Source organism: Phyllostomus discolor, chromosome 7 (genome assembly GCF_004126475.2).
Source record: "Phyllostomus discolor isolate MPI-MPIP mPhyDis1 chromosome 7, mPhyDis1.pri.v3, whole genome shotgun sequence".
Taxonomy (NCBI): Eukaryota; Metazoa; Chordata; class Mammalia; order Chiroptera; family Phyllostomidae; genus Phyllostomus; species Phyllostomus discolor.
The window spans coordinates 89,190,739-89,213,228 of NC_040909.2; the positions used below are offsets into that span (position 1 = coordinate 89,190,739).

General features: G+C 38.6%; 1 non-coding gene across 1 annotated transcript; it reads left to right on the forward strand.

The window, feature by feature from the left end:
• The first annotated feature begins 407 nt into the window (after positions 1–407).
• Positions 408–513, forward strand: LOC114502158. The gene has a single exon (XR_003685013.1). It is a non-coding gene; the product is annotated as a U6 spliceosomal RNA (small nuclear RNA).
• Positions 514–22,490: the final 21,977 nt, after the last annotated feature.

Below are 22,490 nucleotides of genomic sequence, written 5' to 3' on the forward strand. Positions count from 1 at the left end.
TATCATTTCATAAGGACTTTGTATGACCTAACTCCTGAGTGACCCTAGCCACCCATTATTTGAACTTTAGCACTGTTTTCTTTTATTTGGGACAATGAGCAACTTGTTTCCTTCTCTCCCTTTCTCTCTCCCATTCTTTTCCTTTTTATTTTCATTTCAGGGGTCCACCTCCTCCATGAGCCCTGTGGAAACAGCATGAGGAAGGGCAGGGCTTATTCCCTCATGTCCTCTGTGATGTACCATCATCTAAGGAGATGCAGGAGCTTAAAAAGAAAAACACTCCTGGAGGCTCCTTTCAAGTTAACATGCTGTGGAATAAATCCATTGTCTCTGGAAACAGAAGAGACATCTAACCTTGGAGGAAGTGTATGTGGTTTTGACCCCAATTAAAAAAAAATAAGTGGTTGATGCTCACTTCGGCAGCACAAATACTACAATTGGAACAATACAGAAAAGATTAGCATGAACCTGCGCAAGGATGACACGCAAATTTGTGAACAATTCCACATTTTTTAAGCCATTTTCCTTACTCCTCCAACTAATCACAAAAAAAGAGTAGGGAGAAGCTGTGAACACCAGTATACAAAAAGGAGACTGCACCACTGAATCTCACAGGTATTCTACCACAGAGGTTCACACCATAATCACAGGGAACCAGAACAAATCAATTAAGAAACAGAGGCTAACAAGAAGAGTCTCATGAACAACGAGAAGACAGAAACAATCCCCAAATGAAGAAACAGAAGGAAGACTCTGAAAAAATGCTAAATGAAATAGAGGCAACTCAACTATCAGATATTGAGTTCAAAACAATGATTATCAGGAAGGTCAATGAACTCACATGAGCTACCAGAAACTACAGGGAAGGTACAACAATCGCACTGCAAACTATACCAAACTATATCAACATGTAAAAGGAAATAGAAACTATCAACAAGGGCCAAGAGGAAATGAAGAATATACTTTCTGAATTGAAGAACACAGTGAAGGAATGAAAAGGATTGATGAAGCACAAGACAAGATTAGCGAATTGTAGAACAAAGTGGAAAAGAACACCCAGAAAGAGCAAGAAAAGGAAAAGAGGCTCAGAAAGAATGAAGAGGGATTAAGGGAAATGCAAGATTATATGAAATGTAATAATATCTCTATTATAGGGATACCAGAAGAAGAAGAGCAAGGGAGAGAACAACTATTTGAAAAAGTAATGATGGGAAACTTCCCTAATCTGATGAGAGAAAAAGTCACACAAACCCAGGAAACACAAAGATTCCCAATCAAGAGGAACCCAAAGAGGCCCACCTCAAGACACATCATAATTAAAATGGCAAAATGTCAAGACAAAAAGGTAATATTAAAGGCAGCAAGGGAAAAACAGAAAGTAACATACAAGTGAGCCCCAATAAGGCTAACAGCTGACTTCTCAATGGAAACACTCCAAGCCAAAAGAGAATGGCAAGACATATTCCAAGTAATGAGAACCAGAGGTCTGCAACCAAGTTTACTTTACCCAGGAAGGCTCTCAATCAAGATAGAAGGCCAAATAAGAAGCTTCCAAGAAAAAAGAAGTCTAAAAGAATACACCTCCACTAAACCAGCTCTGCAAGAGATGCCAAAAGGACTGCTTTAAGGAAAGGAAGCAAAAGAGAGAGAAAGGAACACACGTACATAAAAGGCAATGAATAAGTACCTATCAATAATAACCCTAAATGTAAAAGGACTAAATGCTCCAATCAAAGGACATAGAATAGCTGAATGGATAACAAAAACATGACCCACACATATGCTGCCTACAAGAGACCCCATCTCAGGATAAGAGACCTGCACAGGTTGAAGTGAAGGAAAGTGAAGGAAACACAAATTTTCCAAGCAAATAGAACAGGGACAGAAAAGCCAGGGTAGTGATACTCATATCAGACAAAATAGATTTCAAAAAAAGTCCATTAAAGATGAGACCCAGAAGGTCACTTCAGTAATACTCAAAGAAAGAATCCACCAAGGAGACTTAAACATTGTAAATATATATGCACCCAACATAGGAGCACTCAAATACATAAAGAAAATATCAGAGGACTTTAAGAAGGATGGTGGACAGCAACACAATTATAGTGGAGGATTTTAACACCCCACTGTCAAAAATGGACAGATATTCCAAACAAACTATCAACAAGGATATTGTGGCATTGAACACTACCCTAGATGAAATGGACTTAACTGATATATACAGAGCCCTCCATCCCAAAGAAGCTAAATACACATTCTTCTCAATGTACACGGACCATTTTCAAAGATAGACCACATGATAGGACACAAAACAAGCCTCAACAATTTCAAGAAAATTGAAAATCATACCAAGCATTTTCTCGGATCACAAGGGACTGAAGCTAGCAAGCAAAACCAGGAAAAAACCCAAAACACTCAAAATCATGGAAATTAAATAACATGTTATTAAAAATGAGTGGGTCAAGAATGAAATTAGAGAAGAAATCAAAAGGTTTCTGGAAAACAATGAAAATGAACACACAACAACAAAAAATTTATGGGACACAGCCAAGGCAGTCCTGAGAGGGAAGTTCATAGCAATACAGGCATACCTAAATAAGATAGAAACATTTCAAACAAACAACCTAACCTTATGTCTACAAGAACTCGAGGAATGACAACAAAGACAGCCCAGAGCAAGCAGAACGAAAGAAATAACCAAGATCAGAGCAGAATTAAATGACATAGAGACCTAAAAGCACAGTTCTAAGGATCAACGAATCCCAGATCTGTGTTCTTTGGAAAAGATAAACAAAATTGACAAACCTTTAAGCAGACTCATCAAGAAAAAAAAAGAGAGAAGACCCAAATAAACACAATCATAAATGAAAGAGAAGAGATTACAACAGATTCCACAGAAATACAAAGGATTATAAGAAATTACTACAAAGAACTGTATGCCAAGAAATTTGAAAACATAAGTGAAATTAACCAATTACTAGAAAAAATATAATGTTCCAAACTCAATGAAAAAGAAGCAGAAAGCCTGAACAAACCAATAACAGCTAAAGAAATTGAAGCAGTAATAGAAAAAACTCCCAACACATAAAACCCCTGGACCAGATGGTTTCACAGGAGAAGTCTACAAAGCATTTAAGGAAGAGCTAGCCCCTATCCTTCACAGACTATTCCAAAAAATCCAAAAAGATGGAAGACTCCCTAACTCTTTTTATGAGGCCAGCATCATCCTAATTCCAAAACCAGATAAAGACACAACAAAGGAAGAAAACTTCAGGCCAATATCGCTGATAAATATTGACTCTGAAAACCTCAACAAAATACTGGCAACCCACACCCAACAATACATTAAAAAGATCATACACCATGACAAAGTGGGATTCATCCCAGGGATGCAGGATGATACAATATTCTCAAATCAGTAAATGTAATACATCGCATAAACAAAAGCAAAGACAAAAACCACATGATCCTATCAATAGATGCAGAAAAAGCATTTAATAAGGTACAGCACCCATTTATGACCAAAATACTCAGGCACAATGGGATAGAGGGAGCATTCCTCAACACAATAAAGGCATATAGAGAGACCTACAGCCAACGTCATACTCAATGGGCAATATTAAAATCTTTTCCACTAACATCAGGAAACAAGACAAGGCTGGTCCACTTTTCACCACTTCTTTTGAATATAGTACTGGAAGTTTTAGCCACAGCAATAAGACAAGAAAAAGAAATAAAAGGCATCCAAATTGGAAAAGAGGAAACAAAACTGTCACTGATTGCAGATGACATGATAGTTTTCACAGAAAATCCTATAGACTCCACAAAAAACTTGTTGACCTCATTAATGAATTTGGCAAAACAGCAGGATAAAAAGTCAATATCCAGAAATCAAAGGGCATTTTTGTACACCAGGAATGAAACAGCAGAAGCAGAAATCAAAAAAAAAAAATCCCATTTGAAATAGCAAAAAAATAAATAAAATACCTAAGAATACACCTATCCAAAGGAGGTTAAAGACCTGTATTCATAAAACTAGATAACACTGAGGAAAGAAATCAGGGAAGACACAAAGAATGAAAACATATACCGTGTCATGGATTGGAAGAATTAATATCATCAAAATGTCCATACTACCCAAAGCAATTTACACATTCAATGCAATACCTATTAAAGGTACCAATGGCTTATTTCACAGACATAGAACAACTCTTCAAAATTTATATGAACCATAAACGGCCCCAAATAGCTGCTGCAATTTTGAGAAAGAAGAGAAAAGTAGGGTGGATCTCAATACCTGATATTAAATTATGTTACAAGGCCGCTGTAATCAAAACCTGGTACTGGCATAAAAACAGGCACATGGAACAGAACAGAGAGCCCGAAATAAACCCAAGTCTCTAAGGTCAATTAAATATTTTACAAAGTAGGCAGCAACATAAAATGCAGTAAAAGATGGCCTCTTCAACAAATGGTGTGGGGAGAACTGGACAGCTACATGCAAAAAAATTAAACTTGAGCACCAACTTACACCTCATACAAAAATAAATTCAAGGTGGATAAAAGACTTAAATATAAACCGTGACACCATTAAAGTCCTAGAGGAGAACATAGGTAGAAAAATCTCTGGTATTTCATGCAGAAAATTTTTATTGACATGTCTCCATGAGCAAGGGACATAAAGGAAAGAATAAACAAATTGGACCTCATCAAAATAAAAAGCTTGTGCACAGCTAAAGAAAACAGTATCAAAATAAAAAGAGAAGCAACTGTATGGAAAAAAACATGTTTGCCAAAGATACCTCAGAGAAGGGTTTAATCTAAAAATACATAAAGAACTTACACAACTCCACTCTAAGAAGACAAGCAATCCAGTTAAAAAATGGGCAAAGGACTTGAACAAACACTTCTCCAAGGAGGACATACAGAAGATCCAAAGACATATGAAACAATGTTCAATATCGCTAGCTATCAGAGAGATGTGAATTAAAACCACAATGAGATACCACTTTACACCAGTCAGAATGGCCATCATAAACAAAGCAACAAACAACAAGTGTTGGAGAGGTTGCGGAGAAAAGAGGACCCTAGTGTACTGTTGGTGGGACTGCAGACTGGTACAACCACTATGGAAAACAATATGGAACTTCCTCAGAAAACTAAAAATGGATCTGCCTTTTTACCCAGGAATTCCACTTCTGGGACTTTATCCTAAGAATGCTAAAACACCAATCCAAAAGAACCTATGCACCCCAATATTCATAGCAGCACAATTTACAATAGCTAGGTGCTGGAAGCAACCTAGATGCCCACAAGGAAATGAAGGGATCAAAAAACTATGGTACATTTACACAATGGAATTCTATGATGCAGGAAGAAAAAAGGAGCTCCTACCCTTTGCAACAGCTTGGATGGAGTTGGAAACCATTATGCTAAGCGAAACAAGCCAGGTAGTTAAAGACAAATACCATATGATCTCACCTTTAACAGGAACCTAAACAACTAAACAAAGAAACAGGCAAAATATAACCAAAGACACTGAAATAGAGGACAGGCTGAGAGTGACCAGAGGGGAGAGAAGAGGGAATTTCAGGGGAGAATGGGAAGGCTTTACAGGAACAAATTTAAAGGACACATGGGCAAAAACTAGTGGGAGGGTGGTAATGGGAAGGAATTGTGGAGGGTTGCATGGGTGGGCTGGAATGGGAGTAAAAGGGAGAAAACTGTACTTGAACAATGATTGAAATTAAAAAAAGAGAGGAAAAAATAAGTGATCTGCCTATGGAGGACAGGAGTCAAGCACCTGTCACAGTGGCACCTGCTGTGTCAGTCTTCTCTCTGTCAGTCTGATTCACACAGGGGAGGCAGCCATTGTGCTCAGGAAGAATACAATGAAGCATGAACATGGCTCGTAAAGCACAATTTACTCTCTCCTGTGTGACTCACCAGCTGTGCTGTCTGGTATAAAAGCAGTATAAATGACCCCAGCTCTGATGAGAAAGTAAGATATTAGGTAAAATATAGGTACAAGTATGCCAAAGTGCATCCTGTTAGTTTTTGGAACAACAAATGTTATCCCTCTCTGTCCAGCTCAGAATTAATAGGGCTGAGGTCAGAAATCACTAATTGAGGACTTGTGGAGGACCAGTTTTTATCTACCAAATACTCTCTATCCTTCATGTCCAATTAATGTTGGCTCATGATTCTTCTCTCACCTTTTGCCAAGACTTGACAGACTTAAATGTGGCATAGCATTTCTCCTTGGCCAGATCTTCAGCTCCTTGTCCATTATCTCACTCATTTGAATCAAAACCCAGGAACTTAATTCCTGGGAGATTTTGACACAGTGGTTAAAGATTCTGCCAGGTTCACCTTTGAGGCTGTCTCCTGTAATTACCAGAAATGTACTGCTGGTTTCAGGTTCAGTCACATGAGAGAGAACAAATTACACTGCAATTTCAGCTCATGGTCAGTAGTCATGGCAATGCTGGAAGGTAAATCTTAGAAGGAATCTTCTCCAAAGGAAAGAGTTTGTATCATGCCACCAGATGTTTGCAGGTTCATTTTTAGAAATAAATATGCCCTTTTTGGTTTAGAAAAGCTCTAAAAATATATTTTAAAGGTACACTGTTTTTTATTTTTTTTCAAAGTGAAAAACTGCATTATGTTTTCTAAATATCACCAGATGCTAAATCTCCTTTCCAATTTTTTTGGCTGATTTTTAATTTTTTCCTGCTTGAGAATGACGTAGAATGTTTTTCTAACTCATTCACAGAGTCCCTAAATATTTACTGAGCACTCAGTTTGTGCCAGCCAGACACCATGCAGGATATTGAGAACTCAGGTGGTTGCTGACTGAATGTGGGTGGGAGATAGAAGCATTAATATTTGCTTTATTGTGACATGAATCAGAAAGATATAACTGAAACACAAAATGAAGAGACAGTATTATTCTTGTTCTGTGACACGTAGAATAAAAGCTATACTGGATATAACTAAATTTTTTTTCATTTACAAATTGAGATTTAAGTAACAATTGCATTTCTCTGTTCACTGGCATTTCTCTTCTACCTTGGTACCTTTCTCCAGGAGCCAAAGCCTTATGTGTTGTCTATAGACTAATACCAAGGATTATAGACTTATAGTTAATGAGGAGTCGGTGCCCTAAATGCACAGGAGGGCCTGGATGTTCATTCTTTTTCTGTTTCTCTGTCTCTGTTTCTCTGTTTCTCTGTTTTTCTCTCTGCCCCAGGAATCCCATCCCCTTGTTGAACATCAAAACAAATCTTTAAAATAAAAAATTCCAATTTATTTTTCTTTACATTTCTTTTTTAAAATTTTATTTTAATCATTGTTCAAGTACAGTTTTCTGTCCTTTACTCCTATCCTAGCCCACCCATCCATTCCTCCCCACCTCCCTCCCATTTCCAATCCCCTAGTTTTTGTCTATGTGTCCTTTATATTTGTTCCTGTAAACCCTTCCCATTCTCCCCTGAATTTTCCCTGAAATTCCCTCCCCTCTCCCCTCTGGTCACTGTCAGCCTGTTCTCTATTTCAATGTCTTTGGCTATAGTTTGCTTGCTTGTTTGTTTTGTTCACTAGGTTCCAGTTAAAGGTGAGGTCATATGGTATTTGTGTTTCACCACCTGGCTTATTTCACTTAGCATGATGCTCCTCAGTTCAATCCATGCTGCCACAAAGGGTAGGAGCTCCTTCTTTCTTTCTGCTGCATAGAATTCCATTGTGTAAGTGTACCAGAGTTTTTGATCCATTCATCTACTGTTGAGCGCTTAGGTTGCTTCCAGCACCTGGCTATTGTAAATTGTGCTGCTGTGAACATTGGGGTGCATAAGTTCTTTTAGATTGGTGTTTCAGGGTTCTTAGGATATAATCCTACCAGTGGAATTGCTGGGTCAAAAGGCAGTTCCATGTTTAGTTTTCTGAGGGAATTCCATACTGTTTTCCACAGTGGTTGTACCACTCTGCAATCCCACCAGGAGTGCACAAGGGTTCCCTTTTCCCCACAACCTCTCCAACACTGGTTTGTTGCTTTGTTTATGATGACACTGTGACTGGTGTGAAGTGGTATCTCATTGTGATTTTAATTTGCATCTCTCTGATGACTAGTGATATTGAGCATCTTTTCACATGCCTCTGGACCCTCTGTATGTCCTCCTTGGGGGAGTGTCTGTTCAAGTCCTTTGCCCATTTTTTAATTCAGTAGTTTGTCTTAGTATGGAGCCATGTGAGTTCTTTATATATTTTGGAGATCAAACCCTTGTCTGAGGTATCATTGGCAAATATGCTTTCCCATACAATTGGTTCTCTTTTCATTTTCATACTGTTTTCTTTAGCCATGCAGAAACTTTTTATTTTAATGAGATCCCACTGGTTTCTTTCCCTATGTCTCGTCTCTTGCTCTAGGGGACATATCAGTGAAAATATTGCTCTGTGGAATATCTGAGATTTTCCTGCCTGTGTTCTTCCCTAGAACTTCTATTGTGTCACAACTTATATTTAAGTCTTTTATCCACCTTAAATTTATTTTTGTGTATGGTGTAAGTTGGTGATCAAGTTTCATTTTTTGCATGTAGCTGTCCAGCTCTCCTAACACCATTTGTTGAAGAGGCTATTTTTACTCTATTTTAAGCTGCTGCCCCCATGGTCAAATATTAATTGACAGTAGAGTCTTGGGTTTATTTCTGGGCTCTCTATTCTTTTCCATTGGTCCATGCCTGTGTTCTTATGCCAGTACCAGGCTGTTTTCATTCCAGTGGCCTTGTAATACAGTTTGATGTGAGGTTTTGTGATCCCTTCTACTTTGCTTTTCTTTCTCAAAATTGCAGCAGCTATTTGGGATCATAGCAGCTATTCAGGGTCAGACCTGGTCCCCATCCTCTAAAAATCATAGGAAAGGAGAAAAGTGAAGCACAGCCCCCTTCTTCCTGTGGCATCTAGGAAGACAAGCAGAACTTGTGGAACAAGTTTAAAGTACATTTATGGTTCCATATAAATTTTTGAAGTGGTTGTTCTATGTCTGTGAAATATGCCATTGGTAGTTTCATAGGTATTGCATTGTATCTACAAATTGGTTTGGGTAGTGTGGACATTTTGATGATGTTAATTCTTCTGATCCATGAACATGGTATATGTTTCCATTTGTTTGTGTCTTCCTTAATTGCTTTCTTCAGTGTCGTATAGTTTTCTGCATACAGGTCTTTTACCTCCTTGGTTATGTTTATTCCTAGATATTTTGTTTTTCTTGTTGCTATATCAAATGTGATTTTTTCCCTGATTTCTGCTTCTGATGTTTCATTTTGGTATACAGGAATGCCTTTGATTTCTGAATATGAACTCTGAATTCTGCTGTTTTGCCAAATTTATTTATTAGGTCAAGCAGTTTTTGGGTGGGATCTACAGCATTCTCTATGTATCCTATCAGGTCATCTGCAAACAATGACAGTTTTGTTTCCTCTTTTCCAATTTGGATGCTTTTTATTTCCTTTTCTTGTCTGATCGCTGTGGCTGGGATTTTCAGTACTATGTTGAATAGAAGTGGTGAAAGTGGACAACCTTGTCTTGTTCCTGATCTTAGTAGCAAAGATTTTAGTTTTTTGCCCATTGAGTATCATTTTGACTGTAGGTGTCTCATATATGGCCTTTATTATGATGAGGAATCTTACCTCTCTTCCCGCTTTGTTGAGTGATGTTATCAAAAATGAGTGCTGTACCTTATCAAATGCTCTTTCTGCATCTATTGATGTGATCATGTGATTTTTGCCTTTGCTTTTGTTTATGTGATGTATTACATTTATTGATTTGTGAATATTGTACCACCCTTGCATCCCTGGGATGAATCCCACTTGGTCATGGTATATGATCTTTTTAATGTATTGCTGGAAGCTGTTTGCTAATATTTTGTTAAGGATTTTAGCATCTATGTTCATCAGTGATATTGGCTTGAAGTTTTCTTTCTTTGTCGTGTCTTTATCTGGTTTTGGGATTAGGATGATTCTGGCTTCATAAAAAGATTTTGGGAGTCTTCCAACACCTTGGATTTTTTGCCATACTCTGTGAAGGATAGCGGTTATCTCTTCCTTAAATGCTTTGTAGAATTCTCCTGTGAAACCATTTGGCCCAGGGCTTTTGTGTGTTGGGAGTTTTTTGATTACAGCTTCAATGTCATCTCCTGTCTTTGGTCTGTTCAGGCTTTCTGCTTCTTTTTCATTCAGTTTTGAAGGATTATATTTCTCTAGAAATTTGTCTATTTCACCTAGGTTTTAAAATTTCTTGGCATACAGTCCTTCATAGTAATTTCTTGCACTCCTTTGTATTTCTGTGGTATCAGTTGTAATCTCTCCTTTTTCATTTCTGATTGTGTTTGTTTGGAGTCCTCTCTCTTTTTTTCTTAATGAGTCTGCATAGAAGCTTGTACATCTTCTTTATCTTTTCAGAGAACTGCCTCCTGGACTTACTGATCCTTAGAATTGTGCTTTTGGTCTCTATGTCATTTAATTCTGCTCTGATCTTGGTTATTTCCTTCCTTCTACTTGCTCTGGGCTGTCTTTGTTGTTGTTCTTCCAGTACCTGTAGATGTAGAGTTAGGTTGTTTATTCAAAATGTTTCTATTTTTTTAAAGATAGGCCTGTATTACTATGAACTTTCCTCTCAGGACTGCCTTTGCTGTGTGCCAGAAGTTTTGTGTTGTTGTCAGTTCATTTTTATTTATTTCCAGAAAGTTTTTGATTCTTCCTTGATGTCATTCTTGTCCCATTCATTGTTTAATATCATGCTTTTCAATCTCCATGATTATGAGTGTTTTTGATTTTTTTCCTTGAGGTTGTTTTCTAGTTTCAATTGTATATGCTTGGAGAAAATGCTTGGTATGATTTTAACTTTCTTGAATTTGTGGAGGCTTGTTTTGTGTCCTATCATGTAGTCTATTTTTGAAAACATTCTTTGTGAATTTGAAAACAATGTGTCTTTTGCTTATTTGTGAGGAAAGGTTCTATACATATATATCAGTTAAGTTCATTTGATCTCAGGCATTGTTCAATGCCACAATATCTTCGTTAATATTTTGTTCTGAAGATCTGTGCTTTTTTGACAGTGGGGTGTTAATATCCCCTACTCTAATTGTGTTGCCATCGATATCTTTTTTGAAGTCCTCCAATATTTTCTTTATGTATTTGGGTGCTCCTATGTTGGGTGCACATATATTTACAATGTTTATGTCTTCTTGGCGGATTCCTCCCTTGAGTATTATGAAGTGACCTTCTGCATCCATTTTTATGGCCCTTTTTTGAAGTCTATTTTGTCTGATATGAATATTGCTACCCCAGCTTTTATTTCCTGTTCATCTGCTTCAAAAATGTTTCCAGCTTTTTATTTTCATTCTGTGTAGGTGTTTTTTCCTGAGGTGGTTCCTGTAGGCAGCATATGTCTGGGTCATACTTTTTTATCCATTCCACTATTCTGTGTCTTTTGATTGGAGCATTTAATCCATTTATGTTTTTGAATCCATTCTTGAAGCAGGCCTCTTTGTGTTCCTCTTGATTGGGACACTCTGTGTTCCCTGGATTTGTGTGATTTTTTTCTGTCATCAAATTAGGGGAGTTTTCTATGATTATTTTTTCAAACAGGTTTTCTATCCCTTGCTCTTCTTCTTCTCCTTCTGTTTTCCCTATTATACAGATGTTATTACATTTCATGTTGTCTTGCAGATCCCTTACTACCTCTTTGTTCTTTCTGAGTCTTGTTTCCTTTTCTTTCTCATTCTGGGTGGTTTTTTCTACCTTGTCATCCAACTTGCTGATTTGATACTCTGCTTCATGAAGCCTGCTTTTATTTCCTTCCAATGTGTTTTTTCTTTCTGGGATTTTTATTGTTCCTTTCCTTCTAGTTTTTGTTTATAGTTTCTGTTTCCTTTTTCATGCTGATGTGGTTCTCACTCAGTTTCTTGTAATTGTCTTTGAGTTCCTTAAGCATCTTTATAACCATTATTTTGAATGCTATGTCTGATAGTTTGGGTACCTCCATTTTGTTTATCTTTTTCAGTGGGGAATTTTCCATTCCTTTTGATGAAGGTTATTTTTTGGTCTCCCTATTTTAGATGACTCTTTTTGTTTATTTCTGTGCTTTCTGATGTTTTTCTGGGCTAGCTCTCTTTGTAGGGTATGTTAGGAATCCTATGAGGATCAGTGGTGTGGTCTCTTTGATATCCTTGTCCGGACACTCTAGGTTTACCCTTTCTTCTATTTGGGCTCCCTTGTTGTACTTGTGTTTTTACCTTTTGGTGGTTCCTTTGTTGGTTGTTTTTCTCCTCCAGCAAGCATACTGATGTTCGCAGCTCCCACCTTTTCTTGTATGTGATCAGTGGCAGGGTGTAGGCAAAATGGATTAAGACAGCAGGAAAGTACTTTATGGGATTTAAAGTATGAGCAACTAGAAGAGTTGGGAGATTCTTTGGATAAGTATAGCATTAACTTTGGTATTTCACCCAACTAGCCACTTTTTATAAAAGGTGAAAGAGAGACAAGACTCTTGTTGGAGGGGAGGAAGATTGTGAGCTGAATCCAGAAAACAGGGCACTTGTGCAAGGTTAGATGATGAGATATAGTGAGAATAATGGATAGAAAATAGTAGTATTGTGAGAAAGAATAGAGTTAACCACAATAGTAATAATGCTCAGGATTAAAGTGAAGTGGGCTAAGATCAGGGAGGGTTGCTGTGTAGTATGTACAATTATATGGAACAATTATTTACAGTAGTACTAGGACAACAAAATATGACAAGATATATATGATTTGGATAACCAGAATAGTAAGTACCTGACCAAGAATAGGGCGTTATTGGAACATGGGTGAAGTGAAAGAAGGAATATCAAAACACAGTAAAGAGGGAATAAGGAAAACCAGTCAAACAAAGCAACTAAAGAGAAATAAAACAAGGAAAACTAAACATAGGGAAGAGAAATAAAAAAATACTAATAAAATAAAAGTAAAAATAATGAAAAGATAATAATAATACATATAAAGAACAAAATGCCAGCTCTATGGTATAACAAAGTGACATCTGTCTTAGTTTCTCAGTTTTGGGGGGTTAGCCTTGGGCTCCTCCTTTTGATCTGTCTCTGGACCCTTTGTAACTCCATGTCTTACTGTGTCACTTGGGGAAGGAATAAAAAAAGGGAAAAACAAAAACAAGAGAGAGTATCCAAAAAGAAAAAAAAATAAGCCTCCTGTTTACTTTAAACTTGTTCCACAAGTTCTGCTTGTCTTCCTAGATGCCACAGGAAGAAGGGGGCTGTGCTTCACTTTTCTCACTTTCTATGATTTTTAGAGGATGGGGACCAGGTCTGGGTTGCAATATCCCATCCTTTGCCAGCCCAGGTCCTTTGTGAGCTGCCAGACTCAAATCAGCCACTCAGTCTCTGGGTTCACAGCGTGAGTCAATCTCGGGTACAGAGACTGAGACATGCTAGGTGCATACTGCTGCTCAGCTACTATCTCTGGGCACATGCAACTGAAATCTCCCTCTGCTTGGGCCAGGTGCTGCTGAGAGTTCCTTTCAAAGCAGCTGCCCACCGTTCTTAACAAGCACCTGGCTTTTCACACAGCCCAACTTTCTAGCCAGTCCTGAGACCATCTGAGTCAGGGTCCAAAATGGCCCAACTCCTCCCTTCTCTAGATGTCACCCCACACCCCAATTTCTCTGGTGCCAATGTCCACAGTCCCAGTGGATTTGTACTGCCACTGTGTGTCTCCCACTTTGTTTCTATTCCCCCCAGTGACTTCCAGCATCCGGATCCCTTCTTGTGCCAGGATTCCTTCCTGTTCTTGTAGGGGAGGGAGCTGGTGATCTAACTCTCCTCCCCATATCCTACAGCAGGCCTCAGGCTGGGGACTGCAGCAGCCTTGGTGCCAACGCAAATCCCAGGGATCTTACCATCCCAGTGCAATCTCCTCACTGTCTGTTTTTCAAAGTCCTCTGTAATTTTTGGCCTCCAAACTTCATATAAGCTGGGATTTCATTGGTTGTTCACTCTATTCCTCAGAAGATTGACTAGGTGTTCCAGATGGGCACAGAGGGAACTGGGCTCTGTTCCCACCTACCTCACTGCCATCTTTTTATTCTGCAACATCTTTTTTGATGAACCCAATGCCATCAGTTGTTAGATATTTGAATATCAATCCTTACCACCTGGAACGACTGGTGGTCACTCAGAGATTTAATGGCAACACAAGACTGTGACCTATGTCTTCAGATTCTAATCATAACTTTTCTGATGATAATGCTGCTTCCTACAACATGTCTAGATTTCAGTGGTATCGATAGTGTGTTTCTTTTGAAGGAAGGGTGTAGCGGGACACTGGCTTCACATGAGGAAGGGAGAAGCTTGTTTTGTTTGTGATGTTTGCTCTCTGGGCTTCTGCTCCTTGCTGTGTGGCTCACTGGAGCCAACAAGTGTCCTCACTCCTGAGCTCTGCAAAGTCAGGAGGAGGCGCGTTCCTGGGGCTTCACCAACAAGGCATTTTTGTCTTTTTTTGACAAGCTGTGAAAATCAGGTTTATGTCCTTTACTCAGTGACTCCTGAGTACAGAGTCATCATTCACAGATATTACAGGTGAGTGAAAGCCCTCTCGCTTGATTAGACCCTCAAATCTGTTAACACTTTGGCTCCATCAGAGCTGTTCACCCAGTTTGAGTGTAAGCACCATTCCATCCAATTCTTAAGAGTCAAATCTTTTTCTAAATTAAAACTGAAAATGAATTTTTAGTTCTCAGCTTACCCTCATCTCCTTGTTCAAGGCACATTCCAATGTGTTGTGATTGGAGTCCTTGCTCTAAAGGATCTTACTGGTAATGGAAAAATACTGAAAGGAAGTGTGGCAGATGGATATTTGATATACAGGTTGTCAGGGGAAGGGACATATGACAGAGCATCTGGTTCTATTCACATTTCCTAAGTGCATTTATTCAAAAACTTCTTTCCAGTGGGGTTTCAACAGATAGTTCTAGAACTGAGGACTAAACCCAGCTGTCAATAATGTCCAGACTGCCAAGGGCCATGTCCAACTACACACCCTTCTTCTCCAAAAGTTCCATAGTCACTGCCAAGATTACTATTAATACTACCTTTAATATTACAGTTTTATTACTGCTACTGTTATTACTACTGTTACTATTATTGTTACTGTTACAGTTATTACTTCCCTGTAGTAACTTTGCAGCGTCCCACTTCCCCAGCCTGCATTCATGCCCCCTAACTTTAAGCTTCAATGTAACCTCCCAGATTATCTATTTATCAATAACAATGGCATCCTGGAAAGCATTATTGGTGTTAACTGTTATCCTTCTCCCCGTGTGTTATATGTAGGAGGCCCAGCCATCATTGTCTCATCTCTTCACAGCCTATGTCACAGCAGCAACATTTTACAGCCCATTGAAAACATCAATGTTCTAAGGAAAGGAATACTTGTCCCTCAGCCAGCCTGCTGCCCTGGTACTGAAAGTCAATGTCTTCTTCAGCTGTGACCTCCCAACTGGAACACATATTTATTTTTTGGAGCCTTGAGCGAGTTTCCTGGGAATCACAGTGTGGGGACAACATGTCCTTTTCATCCTGTTCATGGTCTAATGTTGAATGGGCACAAATCCTTAACATGGTCATTCTCATCCCTCAGACTAGGAAGCTTACAATAAATACTAAGATAATCACCATTCAAATGGTGCAAACAATTAGGTGGGGAAACACTAGCAATTATTTGAAGATTACTATTACATATTTCTAAGGCTGGATTATAGATGTTTGCCCTCATGATTTTTATTATTACAAAGAATCAATAGAAGTAGTACAAATAAGTCATGGCAAAACTTGAAGGAACAGAATTGTCTTTCATGCACTCAAATTAAGTGTTCCTGTACCTGCAAATATATTGTTTTGACAGGACTAGTGTGATTACTAGATTTTCATTTAAGCTATTTCCATTTATGGAAGCTAGAAAAGTAAGAGAAAACAACATAAGATGAAAATTAAGAAACCTACATTTCCCACCACTCAATTTAAGATTTCTCCACTTTTTTAAAAATGAGAATTTATGAAGAAATTGCCTTTCTTTTCCTCTTCCAGAAGGTACATTTTCCCCAAAGATACAGGGGTGGTCAAGTGTGAGTTTGTGTTTGCAGTGATGTGCCTGAGTAGACAGAAAGAGAGTGGAGAGGAAAGAAATTAGTTCATGATTCATGTTTCCTTTGACTGGAGAAAAATTAATTGACAACATGAGGTAGTGTAGATGAAATCAAATGACTTGAGGAAACTCGACCGTGTGTGTGTGTGTGAGTGTGGACACCTAACACCTGACATTTAACTATCAGCACATATTATATTGGCAGCTGGCAGCACCATTCCGCACCAGAACCAGCACCCAGGTCTCAGCTATCTCAGTTGCTGGTGGCCCTGCCCTTTTCCTAGGACCTGGACAGATTTCTTAGAGCAACTCATCCCTTGTTTGTTGCAGACTAATCACCTTCTATGTAGACCCTCCAATTAGGCAGAAAAAGATGTGAGTTTTGCTAAATGTATTGCTGCTGAGAAAATAGAATCTTCAGTGAAGCTTCTGTATTCTGAATTTCATTGAGACATAAATTTGTAACTCAGTGGAGGAGATGATTTTTAACAGACAGGTTTGAAAAAATAGTGTAAGCAATGGCATAAATATTTAAATGTGTGATGTTTTTCTTGTGGTCATTGTTACTTTTTTATAGTAAAATATTCCAAAACATTTCAAGGAACAATTACATCAAATTTTAGTCAACAGTTTTCTTATTTGTTAATCTTTTTTAACTCTTTTCAACCTCAGGTCAAATAAAATTAGAAAGTCATGGTGTCACCTCCTGTCTGGTTCACTGAAATGGCAGATCTGTTAACTGAGCTTAGAAGATTCATTTTTCCTCCTTCAAATCAGCAATGTCTGTATGCATGAGGTCAGCCATGTGTTTTCATTATTCTATTTAATGGAAATGACTATTTTATAGAATGAAAATGACCATGGCATGTGGAACTGCAGAAGCAATGCCCAGGAAGTGATAGCAGTTTTCCTCACTTTTGTCCATTTCCAACAGGTAAAGGACATGACACTCAAACCCTTTCCATGATCTAACCACTCAGCATCCTTGTATCAACCTGTACCTCTCACACCTACCACTGCAATCTTCCCTGCCTAGAGCACCATGCAAAGTCCTTTGTGGGTGTATGCATGTCCCCTTGGCTCATCATCACTCTTGGTCCCCACAATTGCCAGGGACTTGGCAGATCTGTTTGCAATTTGTACACTGCCTTCCACTCATGTCACCTCTCCACCTGCAACAGACAATTCTGTTCTTACTCTTGAGTGGTCGCTATTCTCTCAGTAGAAATTAAAGCAACTACAACAATTTTTACAGCTACCGTTTTTCCTCAGAATAACTAGTAATTTCTAGTTTAATATATTTTTATCTTTTCCCATATAAACCACTGTTAATATTTTCTGCCATTATAAATATATATCTCAAACACTTCTACTATTGTCTGATATACATGTACATATGTGTAGACAGATGGATAGATAGGCAGATAGATAATAGAATATCTATGTACTGGTCTATGCCCCCAGTTCCTGGCACAGAGCTCCTGAGTGATAAAAGCCAGGCACTCACACACACACACATGCACACACAAACACTCATGCACACACTGCAAAGAGTAGCAGACTTCTCCTTTTGGAGGGACGCCCCAGAAATGGCACTGCACTCCTCTTGGGAACCCTCCAGTGACCCTTGAGACACCACCAAGGAGCCTGGATTCTAGAGAATATAGCTTGAAAACCTCATTTTAGAATCATCATTCATCATAAAAATTCATAATTCATCATAAAAAATAAAGTGGAACATAATTTAATACATTTTAAGTGAAATAGGTTCTGGAGATTTTCCTCTGCAAAATCTGAACACTTGTGTTTCAGATTTTTTTCTAACCATTTTTAACCAAATGTATTGGTCATTCTTCCTGTAGTTTTCAGGTTTAGACTTTCCATACCTGGTACATATAATTCTCCTTTATTTGTATTTTATGTATAAATATAGAGTAAGTGCTTTTTCTAAAACTTTATTTAAAACTCTTCATTGGGGGTCCATCCCTTTGAGAAAAGTCCACATTCATGAACATGAGACCAGAGCCAGACTTGGCCTGGTCTTGCCAAACCTGTGCCTCTGTCCATCCCCAGTCTCCAGCTCCAGCCTCTCCCCTGTGTGCCCTTACTCAACTCAGACATCTTGTTATTTTCTGAACACACCAGGATATTTAATAAGCCTTTGTACATGCTGCTTCTTCTCTGTGATGAAACCATTTCTCCAAATACAGGAAATTTTATCTTTGCCTGAACAATTTCTGAACACCTTTACAGACAGCTCTGCTGCCTTACTTCCTTTTGCTTTTCTCAAGATGCTGTCCCCATGTTTAGGAAGAATTAATTGTACAATCTTTTCTATCACTTTGCTTTAGTGATATATTTATACATTTATTAGTTTAATGCTTCTTTATGTGAATAAACTGCAAGCTCCCTGAAGGCAAGTTTGTGTCTATTTTACTTGTAATGATAACCAGCCCAGTGTGCAGAGCCAAACCTTGTTTATTCATCCATTCTGGGTGTTCCAGGTCCTGGGCACTGACAAAATAAAAGTAGGCAAATCAGACCATGTCTCTACTTCTATGAAGCCCTTAAGGTGGTAGGACATTAAAATAAAAAGTACCTCTGTGTCAGATGCTGATAATGATGTTTCATAAACAATTGCTCTATGTGTGGCCACTTTTTCCAGACTGCTCCCATTATCACCTGAGGTTTACTTGTCATCAGACTTTGAACTCCTTCAGAACAAATTTAATGTTGTTATTTCCCTGAACCGGATGCAGAGCATTAAGAAAACAAGACAAAGGAAACTACCTGAGTATTTTTCGGCAAAAGCAATAAAGAACACTCAGACAATAACTTTTTATTGAGAGAATCAATTACCATCTTTGGAAATAGAGTTGACCAGGACCTAAGGTACACTAAGTTTGTCACGATTCCTTCCTTCTATGTGGTATTTCACAGCTGACAGTAAACTTTCATACTTTTACATTTGCTGCATTTGTTATAGCACGTAACAAATTACCCTTTACACTACGGGTAATGCTTACTGAGGCATCCTTTTCATCCCTTACTCTAAGCTCTTGTCCCACTGGTCCCTACCAAGTCCCTGGGGACTGAAGTGTGGCATCTATGAACATATTGGGTGATTCCATCCAAGACAGCAGGGACAACAGGGACTGCTGATGGGACAGAGTCTCTGTGCCTGGGGTCAGTGTGGTATTCTCTGTATGTCACACAAAGTGTAATAATTGACCTGGGGCTGTGGGGTCAGAGGAGGAAACTAAGAAGTCTGAGTGGATTTTGGAGATTTTCCTGGGAAAGGGCAGAAAGAAACTAAACAAATAGAAACAAGCAGTGAGACAGAAACAAGCAAGATAGAGGTGGGTGGGGCACTGCAGAGTGCCATCACCTGCTGTTCTATGGGTAAACACAGGATGCTGTTTTTGGCCTTTGATGTCTTTTCTGATCACCTTTTTCTTCCCACTTAATAAACATACATTTTAGTTTATTCTTTTTTCTAAGGAAGTGTCAGCAAGTTGGATAGAATTCTCAACCAGTTTTCTTGGTGTGAAAAATTATTAAATATTAACATGTTGAGGCAATTTCCTTGACATTGTGGGAACAATATAGGCAGACCTGTCAGTCAAGGTTAATGTTAAATAATGTGTTTATAATTTCCCTGGTTCAATTCCCAATCAGGGCACATGCCTGGGTTGCAGACCAGGTCTCCACTGGGGGGCCTTATGAGAGGCAACCACACATTAATGTTTCTCTCCCTTTCTCCCTCCCTTCCTTTCTCTCTAGAAATAAATAAATAAAATCTCTAAAAACAAAACAAAAAAACGTAGAACTCAACTTAATTTGTAAAAAAAAAAAACAAAAAACAGAGACTCTTAGGAGTTACTTATAATTTCCCTGAAAGAGGTGTTTGTAAACTTGGGTAACTGATCGACAATAGCTTTGTAATTCCTAATTGTATTAACAATTATCTACTATTTATATGATGCTTGTTATTTGAGGTTTATTAAAACACACTAATTCTGCCAACTCTTTTGTAACCTAAATATGAAAATCTACTGGACAGGAAGAATTTTAAGAATAATACAACATAAGATGTAATGCTCACAGAGCCTCATTTTATTAAGTCACATGGCCACATACATTGTATTATTTGGTCTTCATATTAATCTTCTGAAGCAGAAGAAATCTGGAAATCTCTTATTTCATAGGTGAAAATGAGTTCTTGATCTCTTACATATGACACCTTTTTATAGTCCCATAAATGGGAATGGTGGAATTATAGGAACTCTTAGAAATTAATCTGTCTGCATATTTTATAGATGAGAAAAATCAAAGTCCAGAAAATTTAAATGATGTGGCTATGTCACAGACTTTCAATTCATTTTTGTTTAATTACCTATTTTTACCTCTTGTAGAAAGCTTCTGAGCTTCCAAACATAAAACAGAGTTGGCAGCAGAACCTGATTTTCTGGATCTTTGCCTGGAGTTCTTAGCCCATGAGACCTATGTCCCTGGCCCCATCCACCCTCATTGTCCAGAAGTCTGTCCTGCAGTGCACAAAATGCCATCCTTATATTAGTGGCCTTTTCCTCCAGTGTCAAACCCAGTCACCCCATTTCTGAACTTCATTCCATTATTTTAGCACATTTTCTGTGATTTTGCTCCCTCTTTCTCTAAAGACTATACATATGTCTAAGTCTCCCTAAAATTAGGCTTGGGGAGTCACAGACTGTTTTTCTGTTCTAATGTCATGGTCTGGCTGCTGATGGACCTCTGACCTTCATGTCTTAGTTTTCTGTGAATAGTGGCCCATCTGCTCCAACCTGTGGCCACAGGCCTCCCCATCGTTGACCTGCTCTTTTAGGGACAGTGGCCCCTTGTATGAGTCACATGATGCCTCAGCTTTGCTGGGATAAAGGCAACTTGCATTCTCAGGGCTGAACATATTGTTGGGTACATGTTACACACCTGATAAATCTTCCACAATCAAATAATAAGTATAAAATAGTATTAGTTTCAACCTTGCAGAACCTGAGTGCATTGAATGCACATGCCTCTCAGAGTGGCCATGGTCACAGAGGTGACTTTCAGGAAGTTGTGAAGGAAGCAGAGGGAACTTTGAGGACTTACTGTCTGCTGTCTGGTTTACCCACACATCCCACTGGGAATGATGTTGCTTGTTTTAGATGCCACACACTCAGCACAGTCACTGGTGTATTCTGGGAACATCAGAAGCCATGGACAGAGGCTTGGCTGTCCTCACACAGTGATGGGGACAGCTCATAGGTAAAAGAATGGAAAACTTCTCTGCCAACTTTAATGTTTTGGAATTAGAGGGAATTGTCTTACACAAGTCAGATCACAGGCTGCAGTTTTGTACTATGATACTTAAGCTTTGCTGGGCTGTGGAAGAAGAGAGAGCAGATGTTTCCCTCGGGGACAATGGACAGAGACACAAACAGATACTAGAGTGACAACACAGAGGAGCCAAGTATGTGTCCCTCTACCTGCAAACAGCCCTAAAAGTGTTCCCAGGGTTCTGAAATACCTCTAGACTCTCATGTGTTCTTGGAAGAATTTATGAGTTTGTGCTTTAGAAAACAGCTGCTCCCATGACTTGTGAGACAGCCAAGAGAATAAATGTGCCTGGTTGCATTGCCTTAGGTGATGTCCCTACTGAACACTTTCCCATTTTAACTTTATCCTATTGAATGACACCTGGAGGCCTGTAAGCATTGTAGAGCATGATGGAGTGCAGCCAACTTCACAGACTGACTAAAGGACAGGTGTTACCTGCTCTGTATGACATAATATACCTAATCAGATTTTCCAAAAGTCCACATTCTACTGAACTTTAACACCCTCATTGATAACCTGTCTCTCCTGATCCTCTCAAAGTATGGGGGGATGGTCTGATAGATAAAGATGGAGTTAGTTTGTTTTTTTTTTAACCCAAAACAAATATGCTATGTTTTTTAGTGATCTGTGCCTATCTGTTTCTGTTGGACACATTGCCCTCATCTGTGAATCCTGTCCTAACTCACAAGAAGTGTGACAGATTGTGCTACCTCTAATACCTTTGTTATATCCACACATGTATTTGTATATTAATATTATAATAACCAAAAAACTAAACAGTCCTAATGCTGATCAGCTGGTGAGGGGACACACAGCAATGTGTCCATGCAATGGAGCAAGTTGTGTTTTAGCAGTGACAGGGAACTAAATCCTCAGACACATGCTGTGTGACAGATGCCACACACTGAAGTCTACATGTTTTGTCATTTCATTTATATGGAA